Below are 21,261 nucleotides of genomic sequence, written 5' to 3'. Positions count from 1 at the left end.
GAATAACAATGTTGCACAAAGTGCCTTACACATAAAAATATAAAAATAAACAAGACAAAATCCCCCACCTGGGCCACATCACCACCCACTCAGAGACACTCAGATTAAACAAGACATTATTTTTGTCTTACAAAGGTCATTTAGTACACAAAATAAAAATTGTCCTTTCAGAAGGTAAACTGCTGCAGTGTCCTCTGAGTAATGCTCTTTTAGCATTTTAGCACTGACAGTAACATGTTTCACAAGAAAATGTTTAATACCAACAAAGAAAATGCTTCTAGAAATGTCCCCAAAGCAGCCCAAAGGGTCCAGAAGAAGCTGAACCTAAACCCCAGGTGGAGTTTGGAGGAGCTGGCTGAGAGGAGAGGAGGACTTGAGGAGTCTCTGGGATCATGGTGGACTGGACTCTGTTCTCAGACCAGTTCTGATTCCTCTGTCAGTCTCTGCTGGATGAAGCTCTCCTCTCCACCTCCCAGGAACACGGTCCAGAGTCTGGACAAGCTGCTGCTGCAACATCTGGATCATCAGGAAGCAGCTGATCCTCCATCAACACACCTTCCTCTTCACCACCAGCAGCTATGAAGAGAAGAAGAGAGCAGATACATCAGTGTTTCCTGACTCTGTCCATCAGCTGTCAGTCAGTGATGCAGATCCAGCATAAAGACCTGCAGGGACTTCAGTCCTGTTCAGTCCAGATGTGCAGCAGCTGCTTCCTCTCAGCTCATGTTAACGTGTTGGAGTGAACACACTGAGCTGGAAACTCACAGACCTCAAGTCTGCTGACTGGACTTCCGGTGGCGCGAGCTCGAGGATGGTCGTGTAAAAAATTGCTCTCTGCCGGTTAGCTAAACCCCCCCCAATTCAAAAGTTTTTGATACTAAAATCGACCTAAATATATCTGAAGATGGAAGGGGGGAAGGAAAAGGGCCGTGGTAAGTCACAAAGAAGAGCTAAGAAGGACGATTTTGAACGAGAGGACGACACCATTGAAAGCGTAAACACCGTAGAAGATGGCGGCGAGGAAGCATCAGCTACGAAGCCAATGTCAGGAGAAGAGTCCGCAATATTGACCACCATAAGAGAACTGATGACGGAAATCAAAACTGATATTGCAAACCGACTAACTGACTTTCAAACTAGCTTCCAGGCAGATATTAAGAAACAGCTGAACGAACTGAGAGCTGACGTACATCAAGAAATGGAGGAGGCAACAGGGAAAATCGCCCTCACAAACGAAAGACTCGAGGAAGCCGAGCAACGCATCGGGGATATGGAGACATGGAGTACGGACGCGAAAGATGCAGTGAATTCCCTTCTGAAAACACAACACGCTCTACAAGCTAAAGTTACGGAGTTAGAAGGGCACTCGCGCAGGAATAACATCAGGCTGTACGGCGTAAGAGAAACAGCAGAGGGCACCTCCGTGGCTGACTTTGTGGAGAAACTTATCAAGACTGAACTGGGTGAGGACATCCCCCCCGACACGAATCTGGGCATCGAGCGGGCACACAGAGCCCTGGGCACGAGGCCCCCGGACAACGCGACTCCAAGATCCATTGTCATAAAATTCCTTAAATTCACAACGAAGGAAAAAGTTATTCGGGCCGCCTGGAAGAAGCCTATCACTTTTGAGGGCAAAAGGCTGTCCTTTGACCACGACTACGCAACTGAAGTGTTGTCAAAACGAAAGGAATACACGATAATAAAGAAGACACTTAAAGAAAAGGGCATCCGGTTTCAAACTCCGTTAACAAGGATGCGCGTATTCCTCAAAGATGGACCTGTCACATATCACAGCGCTGAGCAAGCAGCAGACGATCTACGTGCCAGGGGTGTTGCAGTGCCCCCCACCCGCCCGACTAAGAGGACGCTGGACAACCTTCAGCCACTGTGGGAGAATGTCAAAGGCCCCCGCCATAGAGACCCGGCAAAATTCCAACGAAGCGTACGCGAGAAACTGAGGGGATTTCAGCGGCGCACAGGAGAGGAGGAAACTACACCCGCCGGCGACTGAGAGAGAGAGAGTCTGGTTGCTTTATCCCCTCTTTGGCCCACATCGGTCTTTGGTTTTTGTTCTCTGTCTGCAAACCAAGTTAAAGCCTTAAAATAAATGACTGATCAGGTTGGTAATATACAGGCTCGGTCCTGTGGAGACTTGTAAGCTTTGAATCACAGCGTTTGCGCTGCTCACTTGCAGCTGGAATTTACTTCACTAAGTTCTGATTCTCGGGACGTAATAGCAACGGACCCTAATGTTATAAACTTAGTCTGATAAAATACCGGCATATACAGAGTAAGCCACCAGTGAACTACTAGTTGTAACTAGTCAGGGGCCCCACCTAGTGGCTGGAACATATCCCCACCCCAGAGGTCGGATTAGCCTGAACCTCCAAGTTGGAAGCTCACTCATTTTATTTGTATTATAGTTATGTTTGTTTATACTGTTCCGTCGTGCTATATTGTTATTATGTTTTGAGGTCTAAGAGGGTATCACCACAGGAACTGAGATGCTTTACAATTGCAGATTATGGGTGAAAGAGAATTTCATGTTGTCACACTCAATGTAAATGGTCTCAGTAGCCCTACTAAGAGGGCAAAGATGATAGCTAAGGCTAAGAAGGAGAAATCACAAATCGTATTCTGGCAAGAAACACACTTACAGTCGTCTGAACATGAAAAGCTAAAAAAGATGGGATTCAGAAATACATTTTACTCCTCTTATAAAAGAGGTCGCAAACGTGGGGTTGCAATTTTGATCTCAAACTCGGTTAACTTTGAATTTATATCAGAGATTAAGGACAAGGAGGGAAGATTTATATTGGTCAAGGGTAAATTGGATCACAAAGAGGTGACCCTACTTAACATATATGCCCCTCCTGGAAGCAATAAGGTTCTTTTCAAGAAAATCTTTGATCTAATTTCCTGTGAAACTCTTGGTGTTCTTATTTGTGCGGGGGACTTAAACATGATAATTAACCCCAAACTAGATACAACTAACCAAAAAAGGAAAATAAATAACTTAGAAAAATGGGTAAAGAAAAGATTACAGGATTTAGGTTTGATAGATATATGGCGAGATTTCCATAAGCAAGATAGACAATACACTTTTTATTCTGCACGCCACGATGTACACTCCAGAATAGATTACTTTTTTATGTACAACTCTGAAAAACATAGAGTAAAGGAATGTAGGATGGGCACAAGAGACCTGTCTGACCATTCTAGTTTGCACTTAAAACTGCACGTGGACAGCAAACGCAAAAATACACTGTGGAGGTTGAACACTAACTTGTTAAATGACCCAGGATTTAAAACAACTATTAAAGGAGAATTACAAACATATCTGGAAAATAATAATAACGGACAGGTAAATGCAGTGACACTATGGGACGCCGCAAAAGCTGTCCTCAGAGGTAAAATTATATCAATTACTGCCTTTATGAAGAAGACAAAAGCCCAAAGACTAATTGATCTGCAAAATAATTTGCTACAATTAGAGCAGTTGCATAGTAAACACAAAAATCCCCTTCTACTGCAACAAATTAGACCAATTAAGCAGGAAATACATAAAATTCACAGTGAAGAGTTAGAGAAAAAGCTTCGGTTTATGAGGCAAAAATTTTATGAGACAGGTTCGAAAGCAACAAAACTGTTAGCGTGGAGACTGCGAAAACAACAAGCTGAAAATACTATTCACGAAATAAGAGATCCTAATTCTAATAAAACAACCCGCACACTGGATGGCATTCAAAAAGCATTTGAGAAATATTATGAACGCCTGTACACACAGCCAGACAGACCAGAGTCAGATATTGTAGAACGGTTCTTAAATCAACTAGATCTTCCTTCTATAGGGAAGTTACACAACGATGATCTCATAAAAGAAATAACAACTGAGGAAGTTGATAAAGCAATCTCTGGTCTGAAAGCAGGGAAATCACCGGGCACCGACGGGTTTCCTGGTGAGTGGTATAGGTCTTTTAGGGAACAAATAACCCCTCTACTTTGCGAGTGTTTTAATTATGTCCTAAAAGAGGGAGTTCTGCCTCCATCTTGGAGGGAAGCCTTTATCTCTGTAATCCCAAAAGAAGGCAAAGACAGGAAAAAATGCAGCGGATACAGGCCAATCAGCGTGCTGAATCAAGATTACAAATTATATGCTTCCATATTGACTAAAAGGATGGAGAAGGTGTTACCATTAATAATAAATGAAGACCAAACCGGCTTTATTAGTGACAGACGAACCCAGGATAACATAAGGAGGTCTCTCCATATAATAGAACAAATAAAACACGAAAGGATTAGTGCTGTCCTGGTGAGTCTCGATGCTGAAAAGGCGTTCGACTCGGTGGGGTGGGAGTTCCTCTACCAGGTAATGGGGAAATTTGGTTTCTGTAAAAAATTTATACAGTCCATTAAAACACTATATACGCTACCAACCGCTAGAATTAAGATTAATGGCCATATGTCGAAGACCATACATTTACAACGAGGATGTCGTCAGGGCTGTCCTGCTAGCCCAGGACTCTTTAACTTGTTTATTGAACCATTAGCCCAACTCATAAGGCAAGAGACAGCCCTTGAAGGCATCACAATAGGAGGTTCAGAACATAAAATATGCTTGTACGCGGACGATGTCCTGGTAGCTTTGAAAGCACCACCATTAAGTGTACCCTTACTCATGGATCTCTTAACAATGTATGGCACCTTCTCAGGTTATACCCTCAATATAGAGAAAACCCAAGCTCTGGTTTTTAATTTCATCCCCCCGCAGGATCTTGTTAACAGGTACAATTTTAAATGGAACGCTACAAGTATAAAATATTTGGGAGTGATATTGACAAAGGACACAACTCACCTCTACAATGAGAATTATGTAGTAGTTAACAAGAAGATAGGTGACGATTTTAACAGGTGGGGCTCACTCCCTCTCGACTTAGGCAGCCGAATAATGACCATCAAAATGAATATCTTACCTCGCTTGTTATATTTATTCCAGTCACTACCAGTCAAAATTCCCGACTCACAGTTTAAAGTATGGGACAAGCAAATTTCAAGATTCATATGGGAAGGGAAAAAACCACGAATAAGATATAATACATTGCGGTTGCCGAGGGAGGAGGGGGGGTTGGCCCTACCATGCCTGAGGGATTTCTATGTAGCAGCACAATTAAGACCCTTGATTCTTTGGTGTGACCCCGAGTATGAAGCCAACTGGAAAGATATTGAATTATCAATATCAAATAGACCTGTGCAATCTTTGTTGGGCTGCCCTTCTGCTATCAAGGACCTTCCTGATCTTCAAAATCAATGGGTTTGTTTTTCTTTGAATGTGTGGCTAGACTTTGTAAAGAAGTATCAGATCCAAAAAGAAGTAAAAATATTGAGGTGGCCAGCATACGACCCAGATTTTAAGCCAGCATCCCTAGATTTAAAATATAGACAGTGGATAAGGTATGGAATTACATCATACTCTCTATTAGTGAAGGATGGGAAATTAATGGACTTTCAGTCTATGTCTAGAAAATATGGTCTAGGAAGACAAGATTTGTATAGACATACACAAATATGTCACTACTATCAAAACGAGGTGAAAGGTCATGGTATAGAGGAACAATCTGGGGTTACACAAATGTTCATGAGAGCTTATAACTCAAAGTCCTCTCAACGAATTATTGGGAATCTGTACTCAAGTATCTCACATATGAAGACTCACTCAACAGACTATATTAAACAAAAATGGGAAAGAGAGTTGGAAATTGCAATCTCCCCAGAGGAATGGACTGCCACAATACACACCCAGATGTCGACCACAAACTCACAGTGTTGGAGAACTTTTTGTTGGAAGAACCTGGTGAGGTTTTTCATAACCCCCAAAATAAAATCAAAACAACCAGGCCATCAGGCCCGATGCTGGAGACAATGTGGCCAACTAATGGCAGACCATACTCATATTTTCTGGACCTGCCCCGCCTTGCAACCTTTCTGGACCCAAGTTCAAGCAACAACAAGGAAGATTCTGGGATTCGACATTGACTTTACTTGTCTTTCATTTTATTTGGGGAATGTATCAAAGGATCTGCATAACAGAGACAGATATTTATTAAAGATACTTATGGTAGCAAGTAAGAAAGCAATAACCAGATGCTGGCTTCTGAGAGAACCTCCCACCCTGCACCTATGGAAAAATATAATGAATGACATATACAATATGGAAAGCTTAACTTTCTCTTTGAGGCTACAGAAGGAAAAGGGGAAAGATTATTGGGCCAAATGGGTTACATACCTAGCTGATGCTGAGTGTGACGGTTGAAACTGCTGTTGATTTTGAACAAAAGCTTATTATCCTGTGGTGAGCACTCGCGTAAATTACCCAATATGTCTGAATGTCTGTATATGACGTCCTGTTTGTGTTATGAAGGAAAAAAATAAAAATAAAGTATAAAAAAAAAAAAAAAAAAAAAAATCTGCTGACTCAGCACATTTCTCTGAGTCCACAGTGGAGATAAAGAGCTGAGTCATGAAGGTTCATCACTTTACTGATGATTTACTGAAGGTCCATTTAAACTGAGAGACAGACAGACAGACAGACAGACAGGATTCTGGTCTGCAGAAAGACCACATGGTGACAGTGTGATGAAAGAAGATCAGTGATGTGCAGCTTTCAGTCAGACTGATCTCAGAGCTGTGACAGATGAACCTGATCAGAGAACAAACAGTCTCAGCTCAGATCTGACAGTTTGATGGACGAGGACCAGAATCTGAACATCTCTGAGTTCTTCAGCTGGAATCTGCTTCATTTGATGGTCACATGATCACAACAGTCCTCTGACTGATCTGATTGGCTGACTGTTTTCTCTCTGTCTTTCTGTCTAATTCTGAAATCTGTTTCTGTTCTCCTCTCACAGCTTCACTGAGGGTTAGAGTGAAACAATATTACTGAAAGGAACATGAACTGAGTCCAACTGTAGCGGAAATAAAACATCAGTCTGACCTCAGAGTCTCCAGTCTACAGTGACGACTCTTCAGAAAACCACACAGATCTTTCTGGTCTGAATCCTTCAGGTCGTTCCCTCTCAGGTCCAGTTCTCTGAGATGGGAGGGGTTGGACTTCAGAGCTGAGACCAGAGAAGAACAGCTGATCTCTGACAACCTGCAGCTCCCCAACCTGAGTAAAGAATAAAAAATGTGACTTTAGGAGACAAAGTTCCTGCTTCAAAGTGTTTCATCATCTGTTCAGAGCGAATTATGTTTTAGTGAAGGGACTTGTGGTAGCTGATTTTATTTCTGTGGTTTGGGAAAGAAGGCAAAATATTTTTATTTGGTTGATTGTGTTGTTTAAAATGTACCATAATGACTGAGAAAAGGAAAATAATGTATCTGTGTATGTTTATATGCAGACAATTCTCATTTACTATGATTCAGAATCGATTCAAAATGTCCCAAAATCGATTTAAAAAATAAAACAATGCTGACAAAGACGCTGTCTGACGTCACCACAGAGCTGGTTCTGGAACATACACATGCACCAAAACAAGGAGGAAACTACAATAATGGAGGAAAGAGAGATTCAACAGGCCCCGTCCTCGTTGCAGGCAAAGATTCTGACTCATTTTGGTTTTTACTGAGCTTGACATGACTTATTTTATAGCTTGCTGCTCAGAGTAGCAGTTGTGGTCCACACACATTTGAAAAGGCACTTTCCTTAAAATTTAAAAGGCAGCATGTTTAACTGCTCTTTTTTTTTTTTTTATAGAGACACTTTTTGCTGTTCAAGCAATATGTGATATTGTATTAAACAACAGTTGCAACAATTCCATCTGAGCATGGATAAATGTTTAAAACTTAATAAATGTGAAAAAGACACTTTAATGTCTTCATTCGTCATTCTGTCTTGCAAAGCAGACTGGAGTAGATCATGAGGATCCTTTGCACACCTATAGATTGAAGCAGAAATGACTGAATCGAATTGTTTTGAATCCAAAATCATTTCGAATAAAGAATCGATTTTGAATCGAATCATAGCCACAAAAATCCAAATCGAATTGTTCCAGAGTGAATGATTCCGACCCCACTGAATATATATTTGTCCATGTCAGTGAGGAAAAATATTTCCTGTCATTGAAACACTGAAGGATTATTATTATTTTTTTAAGTTTTTAATCTGTAGTTCAACATTTTTCTGCCACACTGACTGGACTAAACCAGAGAAGAAGAAAACAGACGTCTGCATGAAGATCCTCAGTGAGGATCAGTATAATATCAGCCTGATGTCTGCAGGTCAGAGTCACCACAACTGTAACATCATATTAATCTGAGAGCAGAAATAAAACATCAGTCTGACCTCAGAGTCTCCAGTCTACAGTGAGGACTCTTCAGAAAACCCCACAGATCCTTCAGTCCTGAATCCTTCAGGTCGTTCCAACTCAGGTCCAGTTCTCTGAGATGGGAGGGGTTGGACTTCAGAGCTGAGACCAGAGAAGAACAGCTGATCTTTGACAACCTGCAGTTGTCCAACCTGAGTAAAGAATAAAAGATGTGACTTTAGGAGACAAAGTTCCTGCTTGAAAGTGTTTTGTCATCTGTTCAGAGCAAATTATGTTTTAGTGAAGGGACTTGTGGTAGCTGATTTTATTTCTGTGGTTTGGGAAAGAAGGCAAAATATTTTTCTTTGGTTGATTGTTTTGTTTAAAAATGTACCATTATGACTTGAGAAAAGGAAAATAATGTATCTGTGTATGTTTATATGCAGATATATGAGAGTTTAGGTTGTTACAACAGCCACTGGATGATTAAATACGTCTTGTATTTAATGTGGGTTGGACATTTTTATGAATGACATGCAAATAAATTAACAAATGAAATGAACCACAGACTAAAATCTGCAGACTAACATACAAATATATATGAATATATGATGTCCCCTTTCAAAAATACAGGATTGATTGATAAACTTCTAGCAATTAAAACGTCTTTTCCAATTTAATAAAAATAGAATAAAAATAGAATAAAAGATGTGACTTCAGGAGACAAAGTTCCTGCTTGAAAGCGTTCAATGTTTCATCAAGTCAACACATGATTCACAACATCTGGAACGTTTTCACTTAATTCAGCGGTGACCACATTTAACATGCTGAGTTTGGTCTGAATCTTTCAGTCTGCTTGAGTCACATGACTTTACAGTCGTGTTGGAACACAAAAACACTGATTATTAGTGCTGTACCCAAAGTTAAAAAAAAAAAAAAAACTATTGATATAAAAATCACAATTTTCATTTGCTATGATTCAGAATCGATTCAAAATGTCCCAAAATCAATTTAAAAAAATAAAACAATGCTGACAAAGACGCTGTCTGACGTCACCACAGAGCTGGTTCTGGAACATACACATGCACCAAAACAAGGAGGAAACTACAATAATGGAGGAAAGAGAGATTCAACAGGCCCCGTCCTCGTTGCAGGCAAAGATTCTGACTCATTTTGGTTTTTACTGAGCTTGACATGTCTTATTTTATAGCTTGCTGCTCAGAGAAGCAGTTTTGGTCCACACACATTTGAAAAGGCACTTTCCTTAAAATTTTAAAGGCAGCACGTTTAACTGCTCATTTTTTTTAAAGAGACACTTTTAGAATATAGATATATATAGAATAAATAATCAATTTTGAATCGAATTATAGCCCGAAAAATCCAAATAGAATCGAATTGTTCCAGAGTGAATGATTCCGACCCCACTGAATATATATTTGTCCATGTCAGTGAGGAAAAATATTTCCTGTCATTGAAACACTGAAGGTTTTTTATTATTTTTTATAGGTTTTAAATCTGTAGGTCAACATTTCTCTGCCACACTGACTGGACTAAACCAGAGAAGAAGAAAACAGATGTCAGCATGAAGATCCTCAGTGAGGATCAGTATAATATCAGCCTGATGTCTGCAGGTCAGAGTCACCACAACTGTAACATCATATTAATCTGAGAGCAGAAATAAAACATGAGTCTGACCTCAGAGTCTCCAGTCTACAGTGAGGACTCTTCAGAAAACCACACAGATCCTTCAGTCCTGAATCCTGCAGGTCGTTCCAACTCAGGTCCAGTTCTCTGAGATGGGAGGGGTTGGACTTCAGAGCTGAGACCAGAGAAGAACAGCTGATCTCTGACAAACTGCAGCTTCTTAACCTGAGTAAAGAATAAAAGATGTGACTTTAGGAGACAAAGTTCCTGCTTGAAAGTGTTCAACGTTTCATCATCTGTTCAGAGCTGAAGGTTTAGAAAGTAGAAATTTAGAAAATGAAAGTCAAACAGCTGAACCAACAAGAAGCAGCTTCACAACAGTCAAATACAAACAGTGACACGATTTAATGAGAAAATGGAACTGGAACCAGCTGGGCTAACACACACGCGCACGCGCACACACACCTCAAAATAAACTTTTACTCATCCTCATGCTGTTACACAGGAAGCTTGATCTGGACTAACCCACACATCCCTCCATTCATTTTGGGGCATTGATGATTTAAGTTTTGTGTTGCCATCATTTGTGATAACAGGGTGAACTGTGTACTGTGATATTTTGTTTATGTCTATGCCGATTAACCTTCCGAGCAAATATTGCTTTGAGAGATTTTGATTTGTAGTGTGTATATTGGGTTACACATTACAGGTGCTTTTTTTTTAAGGAATCTCAATTTGATTTATGTATTAAAACCCCTTTGATTTAGAGTTAACCTTGACATTTTCTCCGCATATCTTTTTGTAGGTAGGAGTAACAGCTAGCCAGTGAATTTCTTTAGGTTACCCACACACCTAAATAATGACATCACATCTGACAGGACAATAGTGTCTTTTGATCCAGCTCCTGTCTCCTGTCTGGTGCCCAACTACAAAGTGTGTTTGTAACCGTTTCTAGACCCGAAGCTAGAAGGTTCATTCATCCACAGATCATCATATCAGCAGTCCACTCAACCTCTGGTGTCTTTGAGCCCCTTAAATATTCTCCTGAATGAGAAAGGTTGTGTCCACCTCCCTAAAAGTAAATGATCCTCAGTGAACATAGAAGACACCACTACGAACCAAAACCTACAAACCTCGTCAGTTTTCAATTTTTACTCATTTAAATAAAAATGTATCATAAAAAACTAAATCCAGTTTTAGTATTCACACAAACATGAATTCTGACCTGAGAGTTTCCAGCTCACAGTGTGGACTCTTCAGTCCAGCAGACAGAAACTTCACTCCTGAATCCTGCAGGTTGTTGTTACTCAGGTCCAGATCTCTCAGAGTAGAGGACTGGGAGCTGAGGACTGAGGACAGAGCTTCACAGCTTCTGTCTGAGAGGTTACAGCTGCTCAGTCTGAGGAGAAATCAGCAAAACAAGATAAATTATTAAAGAAACATGTTTTTGATTCTCAACTAAAAAGAGATCCAGTTGATCTGGATGGATTTATTTGCACATACAGAACTTTGTTGGAGGCTTTGACCACTAGCAGCAGCCTCAGAAGAGCCTCCTCTGAAGCAGAGTATTTCTTCAGGTCAAACACGTCCAGATCTTTTTCTGATGACAGTAAGATGAAGACCAGAGCTGACCATTGAGCAGGAGACAGTTTATCTGTGGAGAGACGTCCTGATCTCAGGGACTGTTGGATCTCCTCCACCAGAGAACCATCATTCAGTTCATTCAGACAGTGAAACAGGTTGATACTTTTCTCTGGAGACAGATTCTCACTGATCTTTGTCTTGATGTACTGGACTGTTTCCTGATTGGTCTCTGAGCTACTTCCTGTCTGTGTCACCAGGCCTCGTAGGAGAGTTTGGTTGGTCTGCAGTGAAAGACCCAGAAGGAACCGGAGGAACAAGTCCAGGTGTCCATGTGGACTCTGTAAGGCCTCATCCACAGCACTCTGATAGAGACATGTTGGTTTAGATCCAGTCCTTATTGGTTTAAACTTTTGAGTTGTTTGTTTTTCTGACATCAGACTGACTCCAGAGTTGATGAAGGTCAGATGGACATGAAGAGCAGCCAGAAACTCCTGAACACTCAGATGGACAAAGCAGAAGACCTTGTCCTGGTACAGCCCTGTCTCCTCTTTGAAGATCTGTGTCAACACTCCTGAGTAAACTGATGCTGCTCTGATATCGATGCCACACTCTGTCAGGTCTGATTCATAGAAGATCAGGTTTCCTTTCTGCAGCTGCTCAAAAGCCACTTTTCCCAGAGACTCAATCATCTTCCTGGTCTCTGGACTCCAATGAGGATCTGACTCAGCTCCTCCATCGTACTTGATGTTCTTCAGTTTGGACTGAACCACCAGGAAGTGGATGTACATCTCAGTCAGGGTCTTGGGCAGCTCTCCTCCCTCTCTGGTCTTCAACACCTCCTCCAGAACTGTAGCAGTGATCCAGCAGAAGACTGGGATGTGGCACATGATGTGGAGGCTTCGTGAGGTCTTGATGTGGGAGATGATCCTGCTGGCCTGCTTCTTATGTCTGAACCTCTTCCTGAAATACTCCTCCTTCTGGGGGTCATTGAACCCTCTGACCTCTGTCACCATGTCAACACACTGAGGAGGGATCTGATTGGCTGCTGCAGGTCGTGTGGTTATCCAGAGGCGAGCAGAGGGAAGCAGTTTCCCCCTGATGAGGTTTGTCAGCAGCACGTCCACTGAGGTGGACTCTGTAGGATCAGTCAGGACCTCAGTGTTGTGGAAGTCCAGAGGAAGTCGACACTCATCCAGACCGTCAAAGATGAACACAACCTGGAAGTGATCAAAGCTGCACATTCCTGCTTCTTTGGTTTCAGTGAAGAAGAGATGAACAAGTTCCACCAAGCTGAACTTCTTCTCTTTCAGCACATTCAGCTCTCTGAAGGTGAAGGGGAATGTGAACTCTATGTCCTGGTTGGCTTTGTCTTTAGCCCAGTCCAGAGTGAACTTCTGTGTTAAGACGGTTTTCCCAATGCCAGCCACTCCCTTTGTCATCACTGTTCTGATTGGTTGGTCTCTTCCAGGTGGGCGTTTAAAGATGTCTTCTTGTCTGATGCTTGTTTCTGCTCTGTCCTGTTTCCTGGATGCTGTTTCAATCTGTCTGACCTCATGTTCCTCATTGACCTCTCCAGTCCCTCCCTCTGTGATGTAGAGCTCTGTGTAGATCTGATTCAGAAGGGTTGGCTTTCCTGCTTTAGAGATCCCCTCAAACACACACTGGAATTTCTTCTTCAGCTCAGATTTGAGTTTACGTCGACAAACTACAACATGACTTTCTGAATGAACAAAAACAAATGAAATTAAAAAATTCAAACTACAAAGGTTGATGTTTACTTTTCCTAAGGAATAAGAATATGATCATATTTCTCTTCGTCTCCTGAGACTTTAGTAAATGTCTAATTGATCCATCATGTTAAATCCTCTTACTGCTCTGCAGACAGTCAGCCAGCTCCTCCTGCTTCATCCTCCTCAGGAAGTTCACTGTGATCTTCAGAAATGCCTCTCTGCTCCTCCTCTGCTCTTCATCCACTTCATCATCCTCATTCTTGATGAATTGTGGGTAATCTGGACTCAGACTCCTTTTCATTTTCTTCAGCTCGTTCTTCACAAAACAGACGATGTTCTCCTCCAGCAGCTGGAACACAATAACATCCCGTGTAAAGTTCACTCTCAGTATAAACTGATGGATCAAAGCATCAGATCATCAGTCAGCAGAGTTCAACTTTAGCTGCTGCTGTATCATCTGCTGCCACGTCTCTTTCCAGAGCTACACAGAAAGATTCAGACCTGCTGACTTCACTAAACTAACTTCACTGGTGTAACTTACTAAGTTTGACTTTAGATTCTGACAACACAGAGATCCTGATCATCACATGAAGACCAAACTGATACAGCCCTTCAACACATCAACTTAGGAAGTGAAAATTCAGGGTATTAACTGTGACTGTGGCTGAAGATGGATCAGACCACCTGAACTAGTTCACTGATGAATTATTCCATCTTTAAACCCTGTAGAGACAGAGTCCATGGAGGTCCAGGACTGAATCTGATTAACTTTGGTCTTTGTTATTAAGTCATAGCTCAAATTATCTGGAAAAAAAAAAACTAAATATTGAACTTTACTTTAAGATTCACTGTAGATGAACAAGAAGTAGGAGAAATGTTTTGTAAAAGTCTCCAACAGACCATATTCATACAGAACATATCTGTTGAGGCTGATGGATTATTGCTCTGTGGTGAACTACAACTCCCAGTCCTCTCCCACTCTCTCCTACCCCAAACCTGTTCAATCCCAATTCAACTCCTGTCTGTCACAGAGTAAAGCTCTACTGGTCTAAAGAGTGCAGCTTCAAACTCAAGTCTTTGTTGGTGTCTGTTGTAGTCACTGGATGAACATTTACACACCATAAATATGGAGTCCAGGTCTGTGTGATGATGTTTGTCAGACTGAACTCTGAGGAGAAAAGACACAAACACACAGTTTGTTCCAGGAGTTTTCTATGAACAGCAGAGAAACTGATAGACAAGCTTTGATACCTTTAATGAGTCACACAGCAACAAATGATCAGCTTTTACCTTTTTTCTTTGATAAAATCATCCATAGACCGATCACACTTCATGGACACACAGCTGGATACAGCAGACTGTTGTCCTCCCTTAAAGTCAACAGGACGACCCATAGACTGATCACTCTTCATGGACACACAGCTCAGTTCAGGAGAATCTGGTCTTGACTCCTGGTTGCTAGAAGAAACAGAGTTGACATGAAAAGAATTAACCAAATAAATGGGCAGAAAATCATCAGTTTAAAATAAATCAGCCAGTTTTCATTCATATAGCCACAAATCAGCCAGAATATTATATTGTGCAATGTTTTTATTGTTGTTGTTCATTTTAATAACATTTACATGTCACTTTGACTGTTTGGATGCTTTTCATTTGACTAAAGTGAAGTATTTTGCATAGAGTATTACTGACATGTGAAAGTCTAATAATAATAATAAGAAGAAGAAGAAGAAGAAGAAGAAGAAGAAGAAGAAGAAGAAGAAGAAGAAGAAGAAGAAGAAGAAGAAGAAGAAGAAGAAGAAGAAGAAGAAGAAGAAGAAGAAGAAGAAGAAGAAGAAGAAGAAGAAGAAGAAGAAGAAGAAGAAGAAGAAGAAGAAGAAGAAGAAGAAGAAGAAGAAGAGAAGAAGAAGAAGAAGAAGAAGAAGAAGAAGAAGAAGAAGAAGAAGAAGAAGAAGAAGAAGAAGAAGAAATATATCTCTACATGCAGGCAGCACAGCAGCATCGTGGTTAGTGCTGTTGCTCCAACAGCCATGTCTGTATGTCTGAGTGTGAGTGCGGCAGATTGTTTGTCTCTGTCTGTATCTGTGTGTTGGTCCTTTGATGGACTGGTGAATATGAATGAACGAATCTCCACATCCTGGTTGAGCTCCCAATGGAGAGAAGGACAAAGTAAACAACAGCATTAAAAAAATGTAAGTGACAGTGAGTGAATAATGATGCAGCAGTGATCTGAGTGCTGAGCTCTGACAGATGGACAGTTAGAGATCCTCATCTCACCTCTGAGCTTTGGTCTGACTCTCATGTTCCCCACACAGAGTGGTTTTAGAGGGAGGGGCTCCCTCCTCTCTGTCCTCACACTGATTCATAGCTGAGCCTCCACCTTCACACAAACACAACAAAAAGATTCATTAACACAGGATTTACATCACAGGACACATAATCAGCATTACTGTCACTAACTTCAGCCTTTAACTCCCAACAACAAACTGTTTGACTTTTCTCTCTCTGTGTGTTGATTTCAGTCAGAATCCGCTATGATCAGAGAACATTCCTGATTCATGTTAATCCCAATCTTCAATGTTATACTTTGGCATTAGCACTAAATTTCAAACAAACTCAGATCACCCTTTACTTTAAGCACTGCAAGTTGAAGAATTATTGAACCTTGACATAGTTATGATCACCATAGGTTGGCACATTTCAATGTCCAGAATGTTAATGGAATACATTTTTGAGGGCCAAATGATTCCTTCAGAAGCCAAAAAAAATAAAATAAATAAAAACAAACAAACAACTAAACCAGCCTGACCTTTCAGGAAACCCCAGATTAAGGGAGGTGGTTCTCTCATCTGATGAAAACGATAAACTTTAAACATTTGTTTCTTTGACACAATATTTAAATTGTGTGCCTCCACAACTTCACATAGAAATCAGTCAGTAATCTGCAAGTTTCAGAGAAATGTATCTCAGATCTGATGGTGCTTCTTCTCTCTGTCCACTAGATGGTGGTATCTGACTGTGGGATGTGTTGACAGCACTGTGATTTAATTCATATCACCTCATTGAGCAAATAACTTGTGACAATGTAAACATTTGCCTCAACTGATTCCCAACAATAAAAACAAACCTTCAGTGCATTCACTGTATCTGGAAATGCTCAGACATTAACAGGAAGAGTTCAGTTTACTCATCCAAGTTCATCCAAAGTATCAGACCAGTTCTGACATGTTTGTTCTGTCATGGCTCAGCTAGGAAATCAAATTCAGCCATATCAAGAAAGTTGATAAAAATTTCTGCTTCACTTAAGATTCATTTGTGGTGACCACTTAAACACCTTTTTAAAAAATTAAATCTGTTTTAACTGATGATTTAAAATCTTTAAAAACTTTACAAAGTCTAAGAATCTTACTTTACATCAGAGCAAGAGCAAAATGAAGGAACTATTCAATACAAATTCCAGATAAAATACTGATAGATTCAGTCTGTAAATAGGAAGAAAGGAAGGAAGGTAAATAAACATGTCTACTGTTGTCAGCTCAGTGTGATTACAGTGATCCTGTTCAGATATTTACAGATTCTCACCTGCTGAACTCACTTCAGGGAGACTTTCTGACACTTTCCAGCTTCATGTGAAGAGAAGAAGCTGCTTGTTCTCCCTCATCAGTCCTGGTGTCTGTTTGAGCTGAGGAAAAGTCACATCCTCATAACTTCAGAGTTCAATTATTAAAAGCTTTAGTGAGGTGAAAACGGTTCTAACCTGTGTTAGAAACCAAATCAGTGCCAGAGGACTCTTTGGGATGGTGCTGTGTTTCTGCAACAACACCTCTAAAGTCCTGACCGTCAACTCAGCAGACGAAGATGTAAATGTGCTGCAACAATGTGAATTTCTAAGCATGGATAAAATTTTAAAATATCAGTAAGCAGTTAAGAGTCTGCGTGGTTTCCTCTGGGTACTCTGGTTTCCTCCCGTCGTCCAAAGACATGCATGTACAGGTTAACTGGCGATGTTAAATTCACCGTAGTTGTGAGTGGTTGTTTGTCTCTGTTTGTCTTTATGTGTTGTCCCTGCAATGGACTGGTGACCTGTCCCCTTGCCCAATGTGAGCTGGGATTGGCTCCAGCAGCGCAGCAACCCTGACATGGATAAAAGCGGATGAAGATGAATGAGAGTGAGTGAGAAAACAAATCATTCAGAGCCAACAACAACTATGTCATCCTGAGTTCAACCAACAGATGGAGCCATCAGAAATCTGGATTTCTTCATTACTTCAATCTCAATATTTGTATACCTCAGAAATTGTCAAAGAGGACAATACCATGTAATGAAGAGGAAAATTATGTAAAAACAAGACAAAACATAAATGTCCAGTGGCAACTGTTTCTTTTTTTTTCTTTTTTTTATTATTTTGTTGTTTGCTTCAACTTTAAACCGACATCTCTTTTCATAATCACCTTCTTCTCGACTGTCTTCAGTTTAAAAAAAAACTGTTCACTTCCATGTCTTTTGGTTTTGTTATTAAAAAGCAACAGAACTGAATCAATGCTTTCAGGAGACACAGACCTTGAATATTACATGTTTTCAATCAGTGTTCTCATGGATTAAAGCGATAAACAATAAAAAATATGTTCCTAAGAAATTATTGTTGGCTCATCTTTGATCTGGAACAATATGGAAAGATTTTACATTAATGTTACTGAACCAGTTTTCTTCCTCATTACAGGAAACAAACAGGATGTGATGAAGTTCTACTATCTGTCCACTAGATGAAGATAACCAACACACCCTCAATTGACTGGTTTGCATTTGGTTTCGTATTTTTCTTTAGGAAAAATTGCATGATTGAATAAGTAAGAGAAAAAGTAAAAGCTCAATTTTACTGATGAGGAAAAATTGATTGATCAAACTGAAAAAAGAAATCACATTATTTGAAAGCCCAAGTTCTGACCTAAATGAAATAAGGTGAATGGCAGAAAGTAACTTCAGAAGACAAAACTGTTAGTCCTGAGCGACAGATTGTCGGGGAAATGAAAAAGAAGCAGTCTGATTTAGAGCTGCAGCCAAGAAATACATTACTGCTCACAACATTAGTGTGCAATGCTGCTGGAGGAGGAGAGGGGACCCTGCTGCTCTCTACACTTGATGATCTATCCCAATCACACAGAATAATAATCTGACTGATGTAGATCATGCAGGTTTCTGTTTATTTGTATAAAGATCCTTATCATCATTATAATTATTAAAGTGTATAGTGACATTTACTCAGGATAGAATTATATTCATTCTTATTAGAAAAAAATAATCTTTAATCACTTTGTCTATCTCCCTGTCTTTTTGTCATGTTCTTCAACTCTTCAACAGCCCATCTCAGTTAGTTACTCTTCTTTATAAATCTGAGAAGGTAGCTGGTTGAAAATGATCATCATGGTCTCAGATATGAGCATCAAACTGTCAGTTTTCAAATAAAATTTTTAAATACTAATTCCTAAGTAATAGGTTTTCAAAAATTGTTGATCCAAACACAGTCTGAGCTCTCTGTGGAAAACTGAATATGACTTACAGTAAAATCTGATTCCAGAGCAGCTCTGAACTTTCTGTATCAGGTAGATCCTTCATCCTTTGATACTATCAGACATTACGGTCTGTTCTCAGCTCAGCTGGAGTTTTTCTCTGTTCGTCAAAGTGAACTCTGACCTCCATGTCTCAGTGTCTCAGTGTTACAGAAGTCCACTGTGAGTCTTCGTCCCTCCACAGTCCACAGGGACAAACTGACAGTGAAATAATAATAATGTTAACACTCACCGGCCTCAGCCTTCAGTTTCCCTGCTTCTGCTCCGACAGCTTCAAAATGGAGGCTGAACTTTTAACACTTTCACATTCAGCTGCTGCTGCTGTCTCGAAATTAAAGCAGTTGTCCTAAATCCAGAATCTTGCCCCAATCATCCCGAAAATCACACTAGAGTAGAGTCTGGAGTTATTTCCTGATAAAACATTAAAAACTGATCTGATGGTTGAGTCCTCCTGCCTCCCTAACCCTAACCCAGCTCCCTCCGATGATGAAAAGAGCGGAAGTCGCAGGCGCGAGAAGGAGTGATGAGACGTTGCAGTGCAGTCAGACAGTGTTGGAAAAGTTCCCTTTCTACATTAACTAGCTAATAGTTCAGTTTACAAATTTTAAAATGAACTAGTTCAGACCATGGTTTATGAAAGTTTGCATTAAAATATGTGCACAGTGTGTCAGTGACCGGCCACTGTTTTGCTGTTTTTCTGACATGTCCCGAATTTTACCCATTCTGAATTGGTCACGTTAGTCCAGGGACCTTTCTATCTTTGTGCGCATGCGCTCATCCATTTGAAGCGAACGTGAGAGTGTGTATGCATCTGTGTCGCGCGGGAGATCAATGAAAGACAGGAAATGCCTTTGATCTCCAGTGACGTCACACAGTCTTGTTGTGGAGTTATTAGTTGTTGATGTTGTTCTGTAAAAATCTGCATCAGTGAAACATTCATTCATACACGAGGACATCACATATATTGTTGGAATAGAAAATCTTATTTTTTCTGTGTGTGCTCCTGAGAAAGAGGCTCATGTGCTGCTTGAAGTGAATCAGCACAGCTTCTGTCAGGAACATCTGTTTGTTGCTGACAACATCTGGATTACAGATGACACATCAGACTGATATTATCTGTGTCACGGTGTTCAGAGATTTCAGCAGCTCACATCCAACACAGAGACTCTGAGCAGGCCAAAGCACCTGCTGGCCTTCGTGGTTAAGCAACAGAGTTCCATCACTCATGAACAAGACCTGAGATACTTGAACTCCTTCACTTGGGACAAGGACTCATTCCCCACCTGCAGCAGAAACCACCATACTTTCTGTTAACAGAAGAATGCACTGAGCGATTGTGCCACAGAGACATGATGAGCAGAGTGAAGCACTGCTGGGTGAATGCAGGATGTCCTGTTTACAAGACAGACACTTTAAGCAGATAAGCATCAGTACTGACAGTTTCTCTGTGGTCTGTCTCTGAAACCACGTCTGTGTGGGTGAACACTTCACTGCCATGTTCATCATATAGCGCAACAACATCACACCACTACATAAGCAACAGAGTTCCATCACTCATGAACAAGACCTGAGATACTTTCCTTTTCCTTTTTCCTTTAATTTTCCTGAGATAGTTTCCTCCTGAGAATCATGGCCTCAGATTTAGAGGTGCTGATCATCGTCCCTGCTGCTGGACACTCAGCTGTGAACTGATCCAATGAGTGCTGTAGATCACTATAATATCAGTGAATCAGTCAAAGTGCCTCCCTGGGTGGGCTAGAACCACCATACTTTCAGTTAACAGCCGAAGGTGCTGAGCGATTGTGCCACAGAGACATGATGAGCAGAGTGAAGCCCTGCTGGGTTTCAATGCAGGATGTCCTGTTTACAAGACAGACACTTTAAGCAGCTCAGCATCAGTGCTGACAGTTTCTCTGCGGTCTGTCTCTGAAAACCATCTGTGTTGGTGAACTCTTGTGCTCCTCACAGTTGTGTGTCACTTCCTCAAAGGTTTGAAGTGATGTGTGAGTCTGAAGCGCTGCTGCCTTTTGTGACGTCACTGCCATAAAGGCTAAAAGCCCGATTACCAACACTATCCCAACAAATAGCACTTACTGCTCTCAGAACACAAGTCTGTGCTTCAGTTCGGGAAATGTTGACGACAAATTCACTCACTCAGCTGAGAAATCTGAGAAAGAAATCTATCAAAACTGGTTTTAATACCATCCAGGAGAACCCCAAAGAGAAACACTTGTACAAAAGGAAGTCGTCTGTGTTTCATAATTGAAATGATCAGTATTGTATTCTAAGAAGATGTTGTTGTCTTTGTCAGTCAGCGCTGCCCCAACAAGTAGCACTTACTGAATTCAACAGTCAAGTTAGTGCTCAAGTTACGGTAACATTTGTGACTTTCAAACTACTTCCTTATCCCCCACCCCCATATCACTGAT

The sequence above is a fragment of the Echeneis naucrates genome, chromosome 2 (assembly GCF_900963305.1).
Source record: "Echeneis naucrates chromosome 2, fEcheNa1.1, whole genome shotgun sequence".
NCBI lineage: Eukaryota > Metazoa > Chordata > Actinopteri > Carangiformes > Echeneidae > Echeneis > Echeneis naucrates.
The sequence above is the reverse complement of the archived record's forward strand: the minus strand, read 5'-3'. Positions refer to the sequence as shown.